We start from the raw sequence: 21696 nt of genomic DNA, 5'->3' as shown, positions 1-21696 counted from the left end.
ACATCTTACTAATAATGAAACCATAATAACTTCACTAAAAACTTTTAAAAACGTTAGTTTTCAAAGTGCTTCATGGCAGACAAAGCAAGAAAGGAAAGCATTAAAATACACAATGCATGAATTATAATATATAATATAAATACCATGAATATAAATGATAAGCTGAAAATGATATACCTTTAAAATGCAAAAAGGTTGGACTTGTTTTAAAGAGCTCCGATTTCTGTACATACGTACAGAATAGGATTCATCTCATCTTTTTTTATTTTTTTTTTATTCAGAATACAATTTACAGATAGTCAGTCAACACAATTCATAATCAAATAAAACTATACATAAATAAGTCCAAATAATATAATATGAAAGTAAGTATGAAAGTAATAAACTAAACAGAAACAAACAAAAAAGGAAGATGGATTCATCTCCTCTTGTTACCAATCCTACCTCTGTAGTGTCATCATGTCATCATCATTAAATCAATGGAGTGTGTGCATTGAGGTGGTTGGACCAGCAGGGGGGGATGTTACACCACCTGACCTGTATGTAGAAAGCTGTAAAGTCATGTCAGGATGTTTTATATGTACCCATCTTTCTCAAGTAGCAAGAGGGGGGAGCTGGTTTTGTTGTATATTGAAGACCAATCCCAGCAGTCTTTGCTGCTCGTGTCTTGAGCACACAATGTCAACACAGACGGATCAATCCCACTTCAACAGGACAGTCGGAGAGACTTTCTATGAAACAAAGAGCCACCAGCAGCCTTTAGATGTTTCAACTGTCTGCATAAACACGATCACTTGACATGCACCCCATCTGACTACCAATTATCACACAGCCACACCTACTTTGCCACACTCAAATCTCACATGTGAGAATGACACACACACACCCTCTCCAGGGGAAGTTCCTGAGGATGAAAGTGGGATCCCAAGAGCTGCAGGGAAAATAGAAGAGGATCTCATTAGTTATTATTTCCATCCTGAGAGCCTCAGAGGGATGCAGGATAGGGTAAGTCAGCAGGGGCACTGCCCCAGTGAAAAACACACACACACACACACACACACACACACACACACACACACATGAAACGCACAATGATAGAGAAATGAAGGAAAGGTCACACACAGGGACAAAGGTGTTGGGATGGAATAGGTTCTTTTGGTCTAAATGTGCCTGTTTTAATAATGTGCAAAACTTCTTCTAATTGAATCAGGTGCTCTGCTAAAGTCAAAGCAACATGTCAGGACAGTGGTACAGAAAGTATCTATAGTATAAAATGTCTCTACTTTTAAACCAGGATTAAGTTCTAACAGAAGCAGGAGTCCCAGATCTTTGGTCATGCACCATGCCTATATACTAGCTTGATGTGGCCGATCTTCTATGCACATACAAGGCTGTGTGCTGCTGGCTGATTTGCACTATGACTCATATGAAAACAAGCGGAGGCTGCTCGCTGTGTGGCGGGCTCTCTGAAGACACTCATCCAGAAAAAGCCCCTGGGGACAGAAAAGGTTGAAAAATACTTTAAATTTTGGGGGTGATTGTTCTGTGAGGGAAGACCTTCTGCCCCTCGCCCCATGGTGTCAGCCAGCGTTGGGCCGAGGGGCTCAAGCTGCCAAGAAACTACATGAACTTGCAATGAACTTCCCTCCCGGCCTCGACAGCGGAAGGGAAAGTACCCACCGGAACCCCTGTCTGTTTGGTCAACCAGCTGAGAAATAGTCTAATATACTGTGCAATGTTGACAGTGACAGTAGGCTAAAGCCAGTAGCGGTGGAAGAAGTATTCAGATCCTTTACTTAAGTAAAAGCACTAATGCCACACTGTAAAAATACTCTGTTACAAGTAAAAGTCCTGCATTGAAAATGTTACTTAAGTAAAAGTATGTGAGTATCATCAGAAAAAGTACTTAAAGTACTAAAAGTAAAAGTACTCAATGCAGAAAAATCCTCACATTTTAAAAACTGGAAACGATCCAAACAGTTCTGTCTATCCACTGAGAGTGATTAATCAGCTAATCATTTCAGCTGGACTTGTAGGCCGTTATATTGTTGAGTAGCTTAATGTATAATAAAGCATTGTATTCTATAAACTACATGTGTTTTTTCGTGCAAAAATCTTAATGTGTAAAGTAACTAGTAACTAAAGCTGTCAGAAAACTGTAGTGGAGTAAAAAGTACAATATGTAGTGGAGTAGAAGTAGAAAGTGGCATGAAAAGAAAAGACTCTAGTACATTACAAGTACCTCAAATGTGTACTTAAGTACAGTACTTAAGTAAATGTACCGTTAATGTAAATGTTACATTCCACCACTGGTTCTAGAAAAATGCCACCAACATGATGGCTTTCTAAAAATGGATTTCTCTCAAAATCCATTCTGCATTATCTATAACTCCACTGCAGTAGGAGACTGCAGTCTAATTCACCAGCAGCTCTGAAGTGTAAATGTATGTGAATGTGAGGTGAAGAAGCCCTGCTAAGCAAACATCCCTTAGGGTGGGAAAAAAAAGGTTAAATGCGTCTTCAGGTAATGTATGTAATTGATTGTGATGGCTATCGTTGATGAATTTACTGCCTACAACATGCTCCGTTATAGGCTACAGTGGAGTCAGTTAATTAGATTGTTACCCTCTGCAGTCACAAAGCTGTTCTGCTTATCTTCACTAATTACTCAGACGTTCATTTATTAGAATTCACTCAATTGGGAAATGAAATAGAAACATGGCCAGTAGAGGCGCTAGCTGCACTTTTACTCAATAAATCCACTGTTAGTTAAATCCAATATTTAATGGAGGAGCAGTAGGTAGAGAATATTCACACATGTGGCATCTCTGGTTATCAAAACGTAAAATCTAATTGTCATGCACTCATAATGCTACATTACGTTATGTAAATCAGAAATGGTGATATTAGTAGCCTATAATATAGTGCAGGGAATAATGGCACGGTATTGGCCATGCTGTGGGAACAGGGCGGATCTTAGGACCCATGGATTCATTTCTTGTCGAATAATAAAAGTTGGGGTCATCTGTGTGCTGTCGACGTGCTTCAAAAGCGGTCTCAAAGTGTGTGAGAGCAGCCCTTCCTCCGCTGTGTGCACGCTGCAGTGGTGCAACAATAGCCAGCTGCGGACTGGTAGTATGTACGTTCAGCCGCTGGGTGTCTGCGCTCTGGCTCTAGTGAGGGAGGTCTGTCCGTGGTTTCCGGAAGAGAGGGTGTGACACATGGGACACACACACACACACACACACACACACACACACACACACACACACACACACACACACACAAACATCTCAGGTCAGCCACAGCTGATCCTCAGAAACACTTATCGCACAGAAGCCTGTACGGATGCTATGTGTTAACGATCGGTTGTGAGTAGAGTGAATCAAACAGGCACCGCGCGTGCATCCAAACGGGACATCCCTCTCCCTTTGACTTGAACCCTTAAAGGGACTTAAACACGCCTGACTACTCCTTTGGGTAAGTGAAACTTTTAAGATCGTCTCATTTCTGTCTCATTCCATTCCCGTTTAGTCGCAGGGCCGGCAGGTCGCTGCTGCTGTGTAAAATATGGGGAAGTAAATCCGCTTGTGCATTGCAGATGGATCACACTGCACCCGTGCGTGTGTGTGTGTGTGTGTGTGTGTGTGTGTGTGTGTGTGTGTGTGTTTCCCCGCCGTGTTTTATTGTTGTTAAGTCAATGAATTGTTCACTGTCAGGCACATAAGGCTATTGACTCTTCTGCAGTTGCACTGGATTTGAACCACTTTACACACGCGCCCGGACACGCACTTTGCGCCGTGAAATTGAAAGCTGCACTGACTTGCACGCCATGTATGTGCCTGGGTCATGCATCTGTCGTAAAATGCTGTATCCTCACGCCTCTGACATAGGGCATTTAGCTGTTATAAACTGGGGTCCGGGGGGGGGGGGGCACCAGGGGCCTCTCAAGGCGACCAAAGGAGGTCCCTAACAACTAGAGGATTTCGTCAGACAGGGATCTCTGCTTTGATCACAGGTTTCCCCCTCTGACCCATCTTCATAGGAGTCTGTGTGTATATCTAAGGTTCCTGATATGAAGAACTGAAATGATGTATTGATCAGTCAACAGACAGACAATTAATCAGCAACAACACTAGAGGCCATTTGTCAAGCATAAATGCCAAACATGCTGGTTCCAGCTTCTCAAATGTGAGGATATTTATCTTTTTTTCTGTTGTTTATATTGTAAATTGGATATCTTTTGGGATGTGGACAGTACGTTTGACAATATAAACAATTTAAAGATGATCTCTTGGGCTCTGGTTAAAAGAAATAAGGATTATTCAATATTTTTGTTGATAAAATGATTAAACAATTAACAAGACAAGTGGAGGTATCATTCAATAATAAGAATAGAGGGGTGTGGCAGCCCAAATGATCATGTTTAGGGACCCTGGTTGACCTGTCATTCTGACTGTAGTACTGCACATTTGTTATTTTTATTAGGCCTATTTTGTGACATTTTGTGACCTCATTTAACAGAAAGTTACTCAGGTTTTGTCGGTTTTAAGGAAAAAGAAACAACAAAACGTGGTTTCACTGCTTTAAAATGACTTGGTGTCTCATTTAAACAAGCAATGGCTTCATGTCCGCCTCAAGTGGTGCTCATTTTACCCTGTTAATCCCTCATTCATGAGGCACGGGGCTGAATTGTTCCTTTTGAATTGACTTGAAGGGTGACTTCAGAATGAATCGACTCTCCTGCGCTGCACCTTGAAACAACGATTACATGAATGACATGCAACAAATTACAGATTACATTACATCCATCGTTCCTAACGCCTGACCAATGAATTAGTAGAGTCCGCTGTGCATAGTGTCTGCTCAGCAAAGAGAAAACCAGTTTCAGTTATGGTTGGTTTACTTTGACACTGTGTTGATCTTCCCAGGCCAATATTTAGAATGAGCTCTGCTGAATTGGCTGGAGGCTGCATGTTTTGCTGCAGACAGAGCAGTTCTTTCCTCTTGTGCATTCATATTACGTTTTGTATGCAACTATATGAGCATTAAATGCCCAACATGGGACTGTGACACAATGTATGACGGGCTTGTATCAGGCCTAAGAGCGCAATTAAATGCTTTTCCAATCCAAGAAACCCAGGATCATGTGGCTTCCTTGCATTTTGTCCAGTTGTACCTGTGCAATTGCTGAATCTTGCCGCAAAATTGTGGTTTGTCCAGTCATGTGTATATGGAGAACAGAAAATGGAAAACGAAATGTTCCCAGATATGTGCCAATAGTTGTTCTTTTCACTATGGATATATTGGTCTGGATGGGTTTTCCTTTGAGGAAGGAGGTGTATTCTGATTGAAAAGAACAAGGTTTACAGTGGTGTAATGTCTTGCGTCATTTTGACTTGTGCTTGCATGTTTTATATGGTTTGCTTGGTGTAATTTAGCAAGTCCAGCATCACTTCTGTTTCTTGTATTGCTGAATGTGCTGACGGCTGTAACACTTCTTCAAGTGGGCTTTGGTAATCATACCAAAGCTGCGACCCAGCTACCAAAAAAAACAAACCAGCTCCCAGCTATTTTAGCCCCTCTGGGAAATCATTTTAGTCAGACAGGGGGTGGGAACGAAATCAGCATTGTATGTGTATCCCTGTGTTAACGTATGCCGGTTAATGTGTATTAGTACTACTACCTCAGTGTCATGAACAGTTTTACATAGAGGCCTGGACATCATTCACCCATATTATGTCAAGCACAGTTAAACTCTGAGAATTGGGAATAAACAGAAAGCATGTCTGCTCTTTGACTGGTCTGTGCTGGTTGTGAACACTGCTGTACCCTAATGCTTCTCTTATTGCAACAATTGTCGGTCATCATGATCACTAAATCATAAATCACTGTATAGCTACATCCATACATATATACGTGTGTGTGTGTGTGTGTGTGTGTGTGTGTGTGTGTGTGTGTCATTTCATGACCTTAGGGTTAGGCATTAATAGGGTTTGGCGTATATCCATTAAAGGTATGAGTGTACTAAAGCCTATATTTAAAAGAGTCATACTAGCCACACTATCAGTGTGTTGATGTTTTTTTTAGTTTAGTTTATTTTTTTTGGCCATCTGTAACTCACAACAGTCAATGCCCTGATAACATTCAGAAAATAACATTGTTGTTTTTACTCCCACAACAAGTCGACAAGACAACTGTCGCGTTGTCGTTTTTAATTCTCTTTCTAACTTCCTTGGCGCCTCCATTACATGTCCTAGATAGGTGCTCCATCTTCAACCAGCTTTCAAATCTACCGGCAGTCGCTGAGTAATCTTCTCCCCCTCCCTCCCTGGCATTTGTCACGGTGCCAGTGAGTGTAAAAGTGCGAAACGCAAAGGTATGTCCCTCTTTGGCTAATGTATTTTAAAGATGGAGGCGCAACATGGTAGAATACATTCGAGTGACTCGCTCATATGTATTCTGAATGATTCTGAATGGCAGATTCTACGCTTATGAGAATACTTTGATTAGTTGGTGGAAGTAATTACACATGAATGAGCACGTATTTGTGAAATAACAAAGGGTTTTTTGCTAAGAATCAATTCAAAAAAATACACAAGGGAGCTAGCACAATAAGAGAAATTGATTAATTGGAGAATCAATTATTTTAACCCAGCCCTAGAAAAGAGTATGTGAAGTAAAGCAACAGTCGCACAGAGCTAAAGATTTATGAGAGGCCAGAGACTGCCTACTTTACATCTGTGTGTAAACGCAGCATTAGTCTTTTTATTCTGCCTCTCTCAAGTCTCCTAACTTTATGCATGTATAATACTTTATTGCTGGAGTACCCCTTTAAATTGAGGCTTCTGATTGTGCCAGAGTCTCTCGCCAACTCTTCCTTGCTTCCCAGCTCTGAGGCATCAAATGTTACCGTGGACACAAATCAGGCCTTCACTTAAACAACACATGCTGTAGTGATTCTGTAGTATTCGGTGCATACTGTACAACTAAGAAATCGTACACAAAATGAAAAACAACAAGACATTGAGTTTAACATTGATAAATTAAGACAAATATCCACATGAAGTTCAAAATTGTGTAATGTGTTGAATTGTGTTCAACTTTCATTTCTGTGTAATGAGTGGTTGCCATAGGAGCTCACAAACATACATCAAATAATTTCACTAATGACTCCACTGAGGCTGCTTCCAGGAAACAAGCCGCCCAATCAGGAGGAAGTATGCACAATATAAGCAGTGCTGTTTACCTCATACTGGTTGTCATTGCTGCTATGGACTTAGTCTGTGCACTAATGTTTACATTTTCAGTCTTTTTTTCTTGTCAATCAGACAATAAGATCTCTGTCTTCACTACCTCACCACCACTCAACTCATTTTTCAATATTTTTGCATCATATTTAAAAGTATTACACTTTAACTATAATGTTATTGTTCTTATTCATTTTGTTTCCTATACCCATATTTTAGAATGACAATGAAGGGATTTTAAGGAAGGGGTGCAAAATTAGCCAGGATTACAGTAGTTGTGTATGTTCTGTAAAATATAAGCCCCCATTGCCATGACTGGTCCCAAAAGTAGCCGAAGAGGAGTTAACAAAACTCAGTCACTTTGTGATCTGTGACCTTGTGATTGTTTTGTTTGACAAGAGCCGATAAATGCATGGGAATACAGTATGCATCTGTCAGATCTTTGAATGATCCCTGGCTCCTCCTGTCACATGTCGAAGTGCCCTCGGAAATTTAAACTAAAGATACTGCCACTATTGTGCATAATCAAACAGTTTTTGGACATATTTGTGGAAACTGCCTCTCAACTTCAAGCGTCTCAGTGGCCGTTTTCCATGGTAGCAGTTTAACAGATATTTGGCTGATTTAAATCCAGCTCTGTGTTATCTTTGTGTGGGCAGTGTATGCGGATGAACGGTGTGTGGCTTTCTCCGTTGCCGCAGCGCACAGATTTAGGAGCAGCCAATGTAATATCCGCCAAATGCTGTGAAACTTGTCACGGAGGTCTGCTGAGATCAAGTGGATCTCGCATATCTCGGCAGACCTTGTCTGCACTGAGCTCCGTGCACTGGGGCCACGGAAGGAAGCTGCACGTCGTTCATGGAAACGCACTGCCCACACAAAGATGACACAGAGTTGGATTAAAATTGGCAAAGAATAAGAGTCATCCGCAACAGGCATTATACAGAGGAGGACTTTATATGTTACCCGGAACCAAAAATGCCCATGTAGATTTTTTTATTTCTACTATATATAGCACATTGTATTGAATACGTTGTTGTGAACAGAATGCATCAATAATGAAAACAGAAAGAAAACGGCACAGAGAGGAGGAAGATCTATGACCAAAAAAGTCCTAAAAAAACCTATCCAGGCACTCAAGGTTGATAAATAAAAGGCCTTTAATTAAAAAAGAAAAAAAAATGGGCACCCTGCTGTAATTGAATGGTACCTTTCACTCTTGCATATTTGCATCCCATTCCAAATATGATTCAGATGTCAGCTACATTAAAAGAAACGTAATTGTGAAACTTGAAGTGAGACAAGTCAGTTACAAATGTTTTGAGGTTTTTTTTGTGTGTAAGAGTGAATACATAAATACGTTTCCAGATCCTCATTAATTAGTACTTTGCCAGGCGCAAAACCCATCTGCATATTAGCCTTCATTATTCAGAGCACGACCAGTAAGGACACTGGGGGTTCTCACATCTTTTAGTTAACCTCATCCAAGCACTTTTTTCCCATTCTCATTAGCCTGTGTGTGAGAGGCATCAGCATGAATGAGACACCCACTGGGAACCTACACTAGTTGAGTTCTTTTATCAGAACATCAGTTCTAAGAAGGTTGAAGTCAAACCAAAATCGTTTAGCCAAGAAAACAGAGAATCCATTAACATGTTGTTTAACCAACCTGCTGCCAATCGGACAGATTTTGTATAAACAATAATTTGTTTAAGTAGCTCAGTTTGACAAAAGAGACAATGTTAACAGCATTATCAGGCACTGAATATATGAGTAAAAGTGACACTGCTGCAGCTTTGTCAAATTCTCTTGCCTCGTCGCTAGAGCTGGGCGATATGGAGAAAATCAGATATGATATTCTTGACCAAATACCTCAATGTCGATATTGCGACGATATTGTAGGGTTGACAATTGGTGCTTTAACAAAATATCTTCACAATTAAATTTTAGATAAATTATCATCAATAATGTGGATATGACTGAGCAGTGTTGGTCATCTTACTTTAAAAAAATAATTAGTTACAGTTACAAATTACTTCTCCCAAAAAGTAATTGAGTTAGTAACTCAGTTACCACATTGTAGAAGTAATTAGTTACTCAGCAAAGTGACTGTGACGTTATTTTTTATGTTCTATAACGCTATTACGTTCTATAACATCTTTAACGTCAAATATGTTTATATTAACTGATTTAAGAATAAAAACACTATATACAGAAAAATCATGCGTTGCTTGTTTTAACAGAGTGGCTGCGTCTCCTTCGCTGGAGCTCATGCTGGCTGCATTTGGGCTTGGGGTTGGGTTAGCAGCAGCAACAAGTGTAGTGTTAGCATGTGTTGATGTGAGGTGCTTCATAAGATTCGAGTTGCTTGAGGCAGACGTGGATAAAGTCTTTTTTCCTGGGCATAGCGTCCATGTTACATAAACATTCTTGCCTTTAATTTCAATGAGCGAGAAGTAGTGCCGGTACTTCCAGTTCAAGAACGCTACCTTTGAATTTCCCTGGCTCGTCGTCTTTGTCGCTGTCTTGTGTTGAGTGATAGACCGCCCACCCAGCCAATCATCATCGCATTTGCAATGGTGTCATCATCCCCACCCCTGCTCTCTCCAGGCAGCTGATGTGTAGCCAAAGCCTGACACCTCGCGCTTCATTCAACCAAATTGTAGTAACGCGCCACTTTACATTCTCAGTAATGATAACGGCGTTGCAACGATGGGAAAAGTAATTAATTAGATTACTCCGTTACCGAAAAAATAACGCCGTTAGTAAGGCCGTTATACTTAAATGCCGTTACTCCCAACACTGTGACTGAGTGGGTAAAGGCAAATAATAGAACAGCTAGAACCGTCTAACTTCAGCCTTTTAAACCAGGAAAATACTACAAAACTTCATCCATATTACGATATCCAAAATCTAAGACAATATCTAGTCTCATATCACGATATAATATAATATTGATATGTTGCCCAGCCCTACTTATCACCTCAACGTTGAATATCTCATAGTTCCAAGTAAATCTTAAATTCTCTTAAAATGTTATATCTGAATGTGTTATTTAAATGCCCTGATAGCTCAAGATGTCATTGTGGGCTGTGTGTCCCCAGAGCCCTGCTGTACTATCCATATGGCCGGTGGGCTAACTGAAATAATTGATGGCTGGTTGAGTTTGTTACAGTATACAGTGGGGTGCAGCTGTTATGCAGTGGGGTGCAGTTATCGGCATGGCTCTAGGGATGACAAGACGTTTATCTGACCACTACGCACGGCTGTGGCTATTTATAACATCACATGTATCTATAAACCATCATCGGTGGTGATGTCTTCATCATTGTTAATAAACGTCTTAAAGATTATTATTATTTAGTTTACAGAACTGATATTGACAAAGTGCTACACTTTAAAAGATGAAACAAAACAACATAAACACAGGGCAGTATAGTAATGCCTCATATGTTGCCTGAAAAAGCCTGATAAAATGAATCGCATAAGTCATTAAAGCTGGGGTAGGCAGCTTGTCTTTAGAAAATCATGTCTACCCATGGTCACATATTTTCGCCACAACAAAATTTCATTATTTTTTGCTAGCCATGCTGGGGGCAGGTAGACCCGATCTGCTGGCGATTTAATTTTGCCCTGCAGCTCAGGCTGGAAACCTGTACGTTTATCTATCCTGCTTCCGTTACAAATTTATGGGAACCAATCACAAACTGGCTTATCCACCTGGCGTGCTATTGGCGGGTTTAACACGATGACCATAGAGAAGCGACCAAGCAGCTTTTTGGTTACGTTCAACAAGCCGGCCACCGAAGCGCAGCACTCCATGGCAGTAACCCGTTGATGCCGCTGTCGCTGCTACCTCACCTGGATCGTTGGTCTGATTGGTTGAAGGACTATCCAATTGCGCACAGAGTCATTTGAACTATGCCCGTTGATCACGCCTCTTGTGCAGTAGAAAATACAGAGCAGACTCCCCAGACTCATGTTCAATCTTAAAAGATTGAGCTTGGTCTGGTGACAGCCAGACTAGGGGGCAGGCTCTTGGGATGGTAATGTTGGTTGGTCTGGCTGGTCAAATTGTCAACTTATCCAGTACTTTGGTTTGTGACCAAAAACCAACAGAACTAATGACATTCCCATGATCCTCACATTGTGTGTATTGTAGGGCTGCAACTAACAATTATATTAATTGTCGATTAATCGGTTGATTATTTTCTCGGATTTGTAGTTTGGTCTCAGAAAATGGTGAAAATTGTCCATCGGTGTTTTCCAAAGCCCAAGATGACATCCTCAAATGTCTTGTTCTGTCCACAACTCAAATATATTCAGTTTATTGTCATAAAGGAGTGAAGAAACTAGAAAATATTCACATTTAAGAAGCTTGAATCAGAGAAATTACTCAAACCGATTGATTATCAAAATAGTTGGTGATTAATTTAATAGACCACTATTCGATTAATCTTTGCAGCTCTAGTTTAGTGGTAATTAGCTAATGTTGGCATGCTTACACGCTTAACTAAGGAGCTGAACATCGTAAACATACCTGCTAAAGATCAGCATGTTAGCATAGTCATTGTGAGCATGTTAGCACTAAGCTCAAAGCACCACTGTGCCTAAATACAGCTTCACAGAGGCCGAATTGCTGTAGCCCAGCTACCACCACCCAGCCCAGGCCCCCATCCATTCTTTGGTATCGGCAATTGATGGAACTCAATATATGTTGACCAGATGTGTCCACATCTCATTGGTCCGTTGATCTGACTCCACTTTGCTCTCCTCGTGTGACGTTTGCATAGCTACTAAAACATTCTCAGACTCCTGTGTAGCTACTTAGACATTCCCATACTTCTTGTCTGAAAAATAATCGCATACAGAACATTGCGTGCATCTTTGCCCGATGTATCACATTTTCGACATACTTTCTTTTATCTATCACTCCCGCACCCCCCTTTGTACCATCTGCCTTTTTCACATACTTTAAGTGGTCTGAAGGGCAATACAATCTTTCGCATACAGTCTTTGTTTAAACTTTCTGGACCTAAAGTCCTGCCAAAGCCTACAGCTTTAAACCCTACTCATTACATGGTGTGGTGGATATTCTAATAACTAGATCTGAAGTAAGTCACTCAACAAATTCTTTTAAGTATGTATTTTACTTTGCGTAAAGAAGGTTTAGTTCAGTCTGAGAGAATGCAGCATCCTTATCTAGTTTCTACAAGGCTGAAAAGAGGGGAGGGAGTGGTGCAAACACATTTGTGCTGAAGACAGAAACTGTAAAATGGTTAAAGCAATAGAACTAAACTGTAATTTACAATTAATTAAACAACAATATATATAAGAGTACATAAGTATTAATTCTATTTCTTTCTTTTTTTTAAGATCCATTTTTTATTACTTTTTTATATTTTTAAACCTACAGAACAGACAAACACAATTGAACAAGAATAACAACCCTCTCCCACCCCCCACCCTCTGCGGTCTCGAGGGAAGAAAACAAACAAAAAACAAAACAGGAATCGGGAATCACACCTTGCCTAGTCACTCTCTTATTCTTGTCATGCTGAGGTCATTAGGACTGATACCTGTGCTGCTGCGTTTCTCCATAGGTCTATAGTTGATGATTTGGCTTTGTTAATCCTTGCTGTAAAGAGCTCAAGCATAACTATGTCTAAAAGATACGCCAACCACTGTTTTATACAAAGCGAGTGTGGGGGAGCCAGCGTTGCACCATAATTTTCTTGGTTGCGGTTGAGCCGGCTAGCCAAATTTTCTTCCGTCTCCCAAGTAGGTGTAATTTAAAGTCGTCATTAAGTAACAAAACAATCGGGTCAGTAGGAATTCAACATCCTATCACATCAGATATTATTGATGTTGTTTTATTTCAAAACTCATGTACCTGTTCACACTCCCAGACCATGTACAGGAAAGTTCCAGTTTGTTCAGGTTGACAGAACGTACAATAGGGAGTGGGAATGACTTTAGAGACGTATCTCTTCTGAGGAGTCCAATATGTCTTATGGCATATGTTGAAGTGGATCTGCTGGTGATTTGGGTTCTTGGAACAGTGGGAAATGTTGTCCCAAACTGTCTCCCAATTAATTACGTTCCCCTCCGGGCTCAGCTCTTGCTCCCATTTCTTTACTATTGGGAGTTCTCCTACAGATACTTGCATCAGTTTAGCATAAATCCTGGACACTAATAATCTCACCGGAGAATCAACAAGCCATTTAATGATTGGGTGCGCCTCAAGACTGTTCCCTCATGGCACTCCATAACATTTTAGGGCTGATCTTAAGCGAAGATAAAGGAAGAAGGATGTCCTAGGGACCTCAAAGCTAGCTCTCAGGTTTTTAAAACTTAACATACCTTCATCATTGAATAGCTTGTCTAAGGTATAAATACCTCTGTCACTCCACTGGTTATAAACAAAAGGTTTGTTACCAGACATTAAGTGAATGTTGTGCCAAATTGGGGTGTTCAAATGCCACTTATTGGTGTAGCGTAGTTGCTCCTCGACCTATTTAAAGTTGGTCAATGTGTTGGTGATAATAGGGCCATAGGCTAGCATACACTTTTTTGGACACACACCTGTAAAGGCAAGGTCTTGCAGTCTTAGACTTCCAGTGAGGTTTTGCTCTATTTCTCTCCATGGACCTGTAGATTAGGGGTCCATCCACACTCTGAGGGCCCTTAGCTGAAAAGCTCTGTGGTACACTTTAAGGTTGGGGAGGGCCAGGCCTCCTGTGTTTGTGGTACGTTGCAGGGTAGAGTATTTTAGCCTAGGTTGTTTATTATTCCAAATATACTGCCGAATTACGGTATCAAGTTTCTTCCAGAAATGTATTGGTGGGGGTAAGGGGATAATTGTACTTAAGAAATTCACACAAGGAAATATGTTCATTTTAACAACAGCAATCCTGGATCGTAGCGATGCCGGCAGCGCAAACCAATTGGCCAGATCTCTTTGAACACTACTTAATATAGTTTCATAGTTGTCCTGGACAACTCGCTGTAGCGATGCATGAATGGTGATGCCCAAATATGTAATTTTGCTTTGGGTTGGTATTGTATCACTCATAGCTGATGTCGCCTGTCCATTGTTCAACAGAAGAAGATTAGATTTGTATTAATTCTATTTCCAACCAAGATCTGTGCTGACAGTATTTCCCTCTTCTGTGTCTTTACGCTTGCCTATTTCTGCTCAGGTCTCCTTTGTGCTCAGGCCTCAAGGTATTGCATGAAAGAGCAGAGCTGGTAATCTTCTTGATGAAAGGAATGGAAAGGAGTGAGAAGCAGAAGAATCTGACCCTAGGCCAGGACACTAGTGGTATTCTTTTGAGAAAACAACTTATTTTAGTGAGCAAACCGTTCCTCACATCCAATCCACTTCTTGAGAATCAACCAACCTCGTCTCCCCTCTCCTGGCTCCTGCATCTAAATTTCTCTTTGTAGCTTGTACCAGGGTGGAGAATAAGAGACTCTTCAATGCTGCCGCTAACATTATTGATGAAGAGAGAAAGAGGCTCACTGCTCAGAGGCCTGAAATTGTTGTATTTCTCAAGAAGAATCTGGCCCTCTAAAACGCAACTGGCACATGAGATGAGGGCTAAGTAAAAAGCTGCTCACATCAGTCAGTTATTGCTGTCAGTGAAAGTAAAATCCCAGCTTGTAAAATGGAGAAATTGAGTGTCTTTTTGTGTAATTTCTACTGTGTAAGGTTGCTGAATTTTAGTAGCTCTTTGGTAGCCTGGAGAGGACAAAATAATAGTTCAGTAATAACAGGAGAATGTTCCGACGTCATGCTGACTTCTTTTTGTGATTATTACATGATATTACGATGTCATGAAAACTAGCTAGTAAAATCCCAAAACAACTTTCCTGTGGTTGGGGAAAAAACCCAGCAAAAATAAGTGAAGCTTTTAAAAAATCATCTCAACCTGCTGTACAGTATGTTCTCTCTGGTCCTTTGCAATCTGTATCAGAGCTGATTTTACTTCCGTATGCCTGCAACTAACAAATATCATTATTGAATAATTTTCTGATTTTATTTCTCGATTAATCGATTTAGTCTATAAAATATTAGACATTGGTGAAGAATATCCATCCAAGAAGATACCTTCAAATATCTTGTTCTGTCGGACCAACAGTCTAAAACCCAAAGGTATTTAGTTTACAATTATATGAAACGGAGAAAAGCAGAACATCTTCATCTTTGAGGGGCTGAAAACAGCATTTTTGGGGCATTTTTGCTTTAAAAAAGAGATACAAATCAATAAGTAATGAAGTTGCCGATGCAGTACTATGTGCACATTATTAGTATAAAAATTGTAGATTTTTTTTTCTGCCGATCGACTGATCCATTAATCGGCTAATCGTGGCAGCTCTAGAAGATGATGTAATGATCAGACCTTTGTCTTTGGCTTGTAAACTTTGTGCCACAACTGTGTCTGATGAGGATGTTTAATCAAATGAGCCGTAAATAATGTAAATAATGCTTGGGCTGCTGGGCTAAACATTTGCTCCATCTGTGATCCCAGCAGCTTGCTAATGGCAATGCCTCCATAGTATTCTGTCTGTGACCTTTCCCCAAACTAAGAACAAAGCCTTGAGTCAGATTTTGTTTAAGAATTAAACCACCCAAAGCACATTTAGAAACCTGTTCCATTGAGATAACGAGCTAAAAAAAAATTAACATTTAGTTTTGATGTTTAAATGCTGTGAGAGACAGATAAGTCAGGGTAAAGTGCTGTTCATCATCTTTTGCAGTGATGATTCTCTGAAATACAGTTCAGAAAGTACACACTTACAGAAAGTAACTTTCTTTATTACAGAAAGTAGTGATGCTTACATGTGACTAACCTCAGAATCAAACTAAGTCAAATAGGAAATAATTCTGATTACTATTGACTACAGTCTTTGATAACTTAAAATATATGGCCATAACACACCAAGTGTAATTCTGTGCCTAATCGTCTTTGAAGCATTATTCACAGTGTGAGGCTGGGAACATCGTGTTGCTGTTTTAGACACTTATACTATAATCTGCACCTGCATGGCTTCACACACAGTCAGTTAACACCTGTTAGACCACACACACACACACACACACACACACACACACACACACACACACGTGTATGTGTATAATGGCACACTGAGGGGAAAACCCCTGTGTACAGTATGTGCTGACATTATGATGACATTAGCGTGTCACTGTAGATCATCCAGACAGTGTGTGTGGGTATGCAAATGTATAAAACCAACAACAAATGTCAGACCGTAAATACTGGAAACACTTCTGTCTTTTGAGTTTACCGGGAAATGTTGTTGACCGTAAAATCTGCAAGATGGCCTGCCCTGCACCACCAGTGGAAGATGTGTCTTGATTGACGGTGTATTTGTTTCAGTTTAGTGTTGGCTTTGAGACAGTTTTGGATTACTTTGATAACTATCTAAATGTTTTCAGTCAGGGGGGTATACAAACTGGGAACTATATTCTCAGAAGGCAAAGCACTGCTACTTCTGCTACTTGGGCGGAGTGATTTGCTCGCAGCACCTGAGAAGCCCCGTGGTGAGGAGCAGAGAGTAACAACGGTGCTTTTCAGGTGTTGCACTAATCACTCCGCCCAAGTGGCAGTGCTTTGCCTTTCTGAGAATATAGTTCCCAGTTTGTATACGGTTAGAAGAGGGCTGTGTCTCATGTGACCTTGTTATTTATACACCCTGTGACTATACAAATCACAACATGTAAACAGGAACATGTTGGCGTTATTTTGTCACTTATTGGGAGCAGTAGGCTAGATGGAGCCGGTTACCTCCAGGATCTGTGCTAAGCTAGGCTAGCGGTGGGTGCGTCAGACAGAGTTACGACACGCACAGAGATGATAAGGGTATGTATGGACTTATTTAACTCTGGGGGTTACTTTGAATAAGCTAAAGTCCCAATAAGTCGGCGTGTTCCTTTTTAAACCTGACAACTTCCTTCCTTTACTAATATCTTTGGACTGTCTTAGACTATAGGAATAACAGGAATGGATTTGTTCACATGATAGATAGATAGATAGATAGATAGATAGATAGATCTAGATACTTTATTCATCCCGAGGGAAATTTTAGGCATCCAGTAGCTTAGACAACCATAACACAACAAACACATACACACATATATCTCACATAAATAAAATCACTCACAGAAATTTAAAGATTTAAAGGTGCTAAGGTAGACTGTGTGCAATGGTGGTAGTGCAAAAGAGAACAGTGTAGGGATTGAACAGTGCAATAGCTTATTATTACATATTAACTATGACTATGAAAAGACAAGAATGTAAACCTAATAGAATTAGAATTGCTTGACAGAAAATAAATAATATACGTTAAGAGCAATATATAACAGGGAATAAGTTATAAGATGTAGATGTTATGACCAGAGTCCAGATTGTGGAGGAGGGCTAATATAGCCTATAAGACAGTCAGGTGTACAGCAGACAGAGATATAATGGTGGTAGGGGCTGAGAGAGACAGGCTCATGCTGAAAAGGCAGTTTCTCCCCTCCCCCTTTGTGTGGTATTGAAGAGTTGGATGGCCCTGGGGACAAAGGACCTTCTCAACCTGTCTGTTGAGCATGACAGTGACAGAAGTCTGCCACTGAACATGCTCCTCTGTTTAAAGAACGTGCTGTGTAGTGGGTGGCGGTCATTGTCCATGATCGCCAGCATCCTACTCATGGTCCGTTTCTCTGCAGTTGTTGTGAGTGACTCCAGCTCAATGCCAACAACAGAGCCAGCTTTCCTTACCAGCCTGTTCAGTCGCCCAGCGTCTCTCTTCTTAACGCTGCCTCCCCAGCACACCACAGCATAAAACAGGACACTGGCAATGACTGACATCCAGAAGAGCTTACTGCAGACATTGAATGACCTCAGCCTCCTAAGGAAGTAAAGCCGACTCTGCCCTTTCGGATACAGCGCATCCGTGTTGGCTGACCAGTCCAGTTTGTTGTCCATGTCTACCCCCGGGTACTTATATGTGCTGACCACCTCCACATTGACCCCTTCATTGGAGACTGGTGGCATATGTGGCTTAGATCTCCTGAAATCCACCACCAACTCCGTGGTCTTTGTTGCGTTCAGCTGCAGATGGTTGAGCCTGCACCATTGCACAAAGTCATCCACCAGGTTCCTGTACTTGTCCTCCTGTCCATCCCTGATACACAAAACTTCTGCATGTGGCATGACTCAGAGTTGTCGCTGAAGTCAGAAGTGTACAGGTTGAACAGGAAGGGTGAAAGCACAGTCCCCTGAAGCGCTCCGGTGCTGCAGATCGCAGTCTCTGAAAAACAGTCCTTCAGCCTGACGAACTGTGGTCTCTCCGTCAGGTAATCTGTTATCCAGGATACCAGGTGAGCATCAACCCCCATCTGCACAAGCTTGTCTCTCAATCTGACGCCACCTTTTCCTGGTATGCAAACTGGAGCCGGTCGAGTGAGTGGCTGACTTGGGGTCTGAGGATGTGACGTAGCAGTCGCTCCATCGTCTTCATCATGTGTGATGTTAGAGCAACTGGCCTAAAGTCATTTGGCTCACTGAGATAGCATGCTAACACCCTAAACTAAGATGGTGAGCATGGTCAACATTAAACTTGTTTAACTACAGCACGTTAGCATTGTCATTGTGAGCATGTTAGCATGCTGATGAGCATTTAGCGTAAAGCAACGCTGTGCCTAATCGTGCGTTCCATTTACCTCGGAACTCGGAAGCCGGAGCTGGGAATGACGTCACACCTGAGTTGAACGCGTTCCATTTACAACTCAGATTTTTCATTGTGGGGTTTTCCCTAACCAGTTTAGCCACTGTTAGCAACACCAGTTGATAGCAACGCATGTTTTTTTGTGCATAAAACAGCGTAACAGTAGGTCCACATATAGAAGATGAACAGGACTGTGTGTACGGCTGATTTAGTGAGACACAAATAAGACAGAAATGCTAATAACTGTATGTTACTAAAGCTTTAACAACTGTTGATGCACGGGGCAGCCATGTCGGATTTTGAACTCAAGGTACTCGGTGGTTGTCCGAGTTCCGAGATCAGGGGACGTGTTTCCGACTTTGACCTCGGAAAATACAAATGGAACGCGCTATAAGTAAAGTCTCACTATCTCACTTAAATCTTGGTCAGCTAATGGACACACTGATCAATATGTGGCTCTTATCTCCTTTTTAAGCAGATTAAAAAATATACCGTGTGTGCTCATGATGTATGTATATTTATTGAGTCTGTGTCTGGTAGTAAGCTGCAGCAGGTTTCTAGAAGTGATAGAAATCACTGGGATATTCTGACTCTGAGGGAGTTAGAGGGCACTGAGTATCACTCCCAATGGAAAAGATAAATGGCTTCTCATTTTCAGCAGCAAGAGATTAATCCTCTGCAGGTTCACATCATCACAGATTTCCAGCATCATGATGTTGTATGCTTTGAATGGGAATTTAAAGATGGGCTGCACTGTGTTTTTTATCTATATTACAGTAACTCTTTCAGTCTCTCTTGCCAACCCTATCTGGGACACAGCCCAGTGCTACTAACTCTTTCTAAAATGGAGGATTAACTAGTAGCTAGGGCTGTGCAATTAATCAAATTTTGATCGAGATTTTGATTTTGGCTCCTAACGATCACAAAGACAATGTTATCGAGAAACAATTATTTTGCACATTCCGTTTTCTTTTTGCAAGTATTCTCTTATTTTGTCTTGTGTTCTGAATTAAAAAAAAAGTGTTAACGGGAAAAGTATTAAGGGAAAATTCACAGTCCAAGGTGTTTTCACTTTTGATATGTTTAACTGTTTTACTGTTTTGTAAGTAAGTTTGTAAGTGTAACATCTTTCCAAAAGTCAATGAGTAATGGTGTTAAATAATCGTGATTTCAATATTTACCAGAATATTTGTGATTCAGATTTGTTCTTGCGCCACCTGAAAAAATAGAGTGTCCCCTACACCACAAATCTGCAGACCAGTTTTCATGTCTGTTGTCTGGAGGGAGGGCCAATCAGGGTCGGGTCGCTCCTTGTTAGAGGGACCCTTGTCATGCGACATTTCTAGAATTCCAGAAAGGTCAGCCATGCTGGAAGCTGCAGACTCATTGTCTATGTGTGAGTACAGGAGAAATAATTGGCTCATCCAACTTGCCAGTTTGCACTCCTATATCCTGTGTAATCCTGGGTTTTAATATAGCCCGAGGCAGTCCACCTCAGAGAGGGTGGCCCTGGATTGGTTGGGATTGTCCCAGAGTGTATTTCTGTCCAGTCAGATTGATCGCCCCTCATGGATCCTGTGTCCAGTGTCTAGCCTGGGGAGCCTGTTTTCTCAATCACATCACATTGATTGACAATGATACAAGAATGGGTTTAAAAGGTTTACGGATACAGCAAGTTGTGTCTTGTACAGTGGCGTGTTAATCCTCTGGATTGAATTAAAGAGTTCCAGGGATTAGTCTGCGACAGGTGAACACACAGTAAAGGGCTTTCTACTGAAAAGGACTACAGCTATGGTGTTTGTTTCTATGTGTTTAAAGCTAGATTTTGCTGACAGACATGAACTTCCTGTGCTGTCAGTTGTAATTGTTTATCATCAGCAATATGAAGAGTGGAGTCTTTGTGTGAGCCAGGACCTGGGCTGTATTTGCTTTGCTTATTTAGCGCTTAAACCATAGCAGTGGTTGTTGATTTCACATATGCCCATTGTGTTCTTGTGTACATACTGACTTTTTATGCCTCTGTGCCGGCGACAGCCATGGCCAAAAGCATTATGTTTTCAGGTTGTCCAGCCGTCTGTCCCATTTTTGTGAACGTGATATCTCAGGACCCCCTGGAGGGAATCTTTTCAAATTGCACAAAACGTGCACTTGGACTCGAAGATTAAAACCGATTTTGATTTTGGTGGTCAAAGATCACTGTGACCTCACAACACGTTTGGGGTCGTAACTTAAGATTTCCTACGCTAATTATGACAACATTTCATAAAAATGTCTAATAGTATAAAATGATAAAGTGATGACATTTTATATCCCAAAGGTCAACTTCACTGTGACATCATAAGGTTCTGCAAAAACACATTGCTAGGCCATTTTTCAATGCCAAAACTCAGGGGAGACATTTGGTTGAGTACTGACTGAATTGGTGAAACTAATCTTGAAACTGTGGTGATTGTGTAGATCTTCTGTGCTGCCGGGTTGAAGATGTGTGTGAAGCATCCACGTTTTGCCAAATACACTTAATACCCTTCATTAAACTGCTTCAATAGCTACAGTATATAGTCCTGTGGTGGAATTGAATGTCATTAAGAGAACTATACATGTAATTATTAAGACACACTTGCACAAAATCATCACAGGACTATGTCCTCACTTAAATACTACGGAGTGGTTAGCTATATTGGTATGCCTTGTAGTGTGTTTTTGGCTG

The 21696-nt window shown here is 40.9% G+C and overlaps 1 protein-coding gene across 2 annotated transcripts in view; it reads left to right on the top strand.

Annotated features, from left to right (window-relative positions):
• The first annotated feature begins 3079 nt into the window (after window positions 1-3079).
• Window positions 3080-21696, top strand: part of camkk1a (calcium/calmodulin-dependent protein kinase kinase 1, alpha a) — a 70254-nt gene continuing 51637 nt past the window's right edge. Inside the window, exon 1 of one of the 2 annotated variants that reach the window (XM_078266235.1) lies at window positions 3080-3480. The gene's annotated coding sequence lies outside the window, so the exon portion shown is untranslated. The remainder of the gene's footprint in view (window positions 3481-21696) is intronic. The other variant, XM_078266236.1, reaches the window with a different exon arrangement.

This window comes from Sander vitreus, chromosome 13, assembly GCF_031162955.1.
Source record: "Sander vitreus isolate 19-12246 chromosome 13, sanVit1, whole genome shotgun sequence".
Taxonomy (NCBI): domain Eukaryota; kingdom Metazoa; phylum Chordata; class Actinopteri; order Perciformes; family Percidae; genus Sander; species Sander vitreus.
Note: the sequence above shows the minus strand (reverse complement) of the source record. Positions and strands in the feature narration are given on the sequence as shown.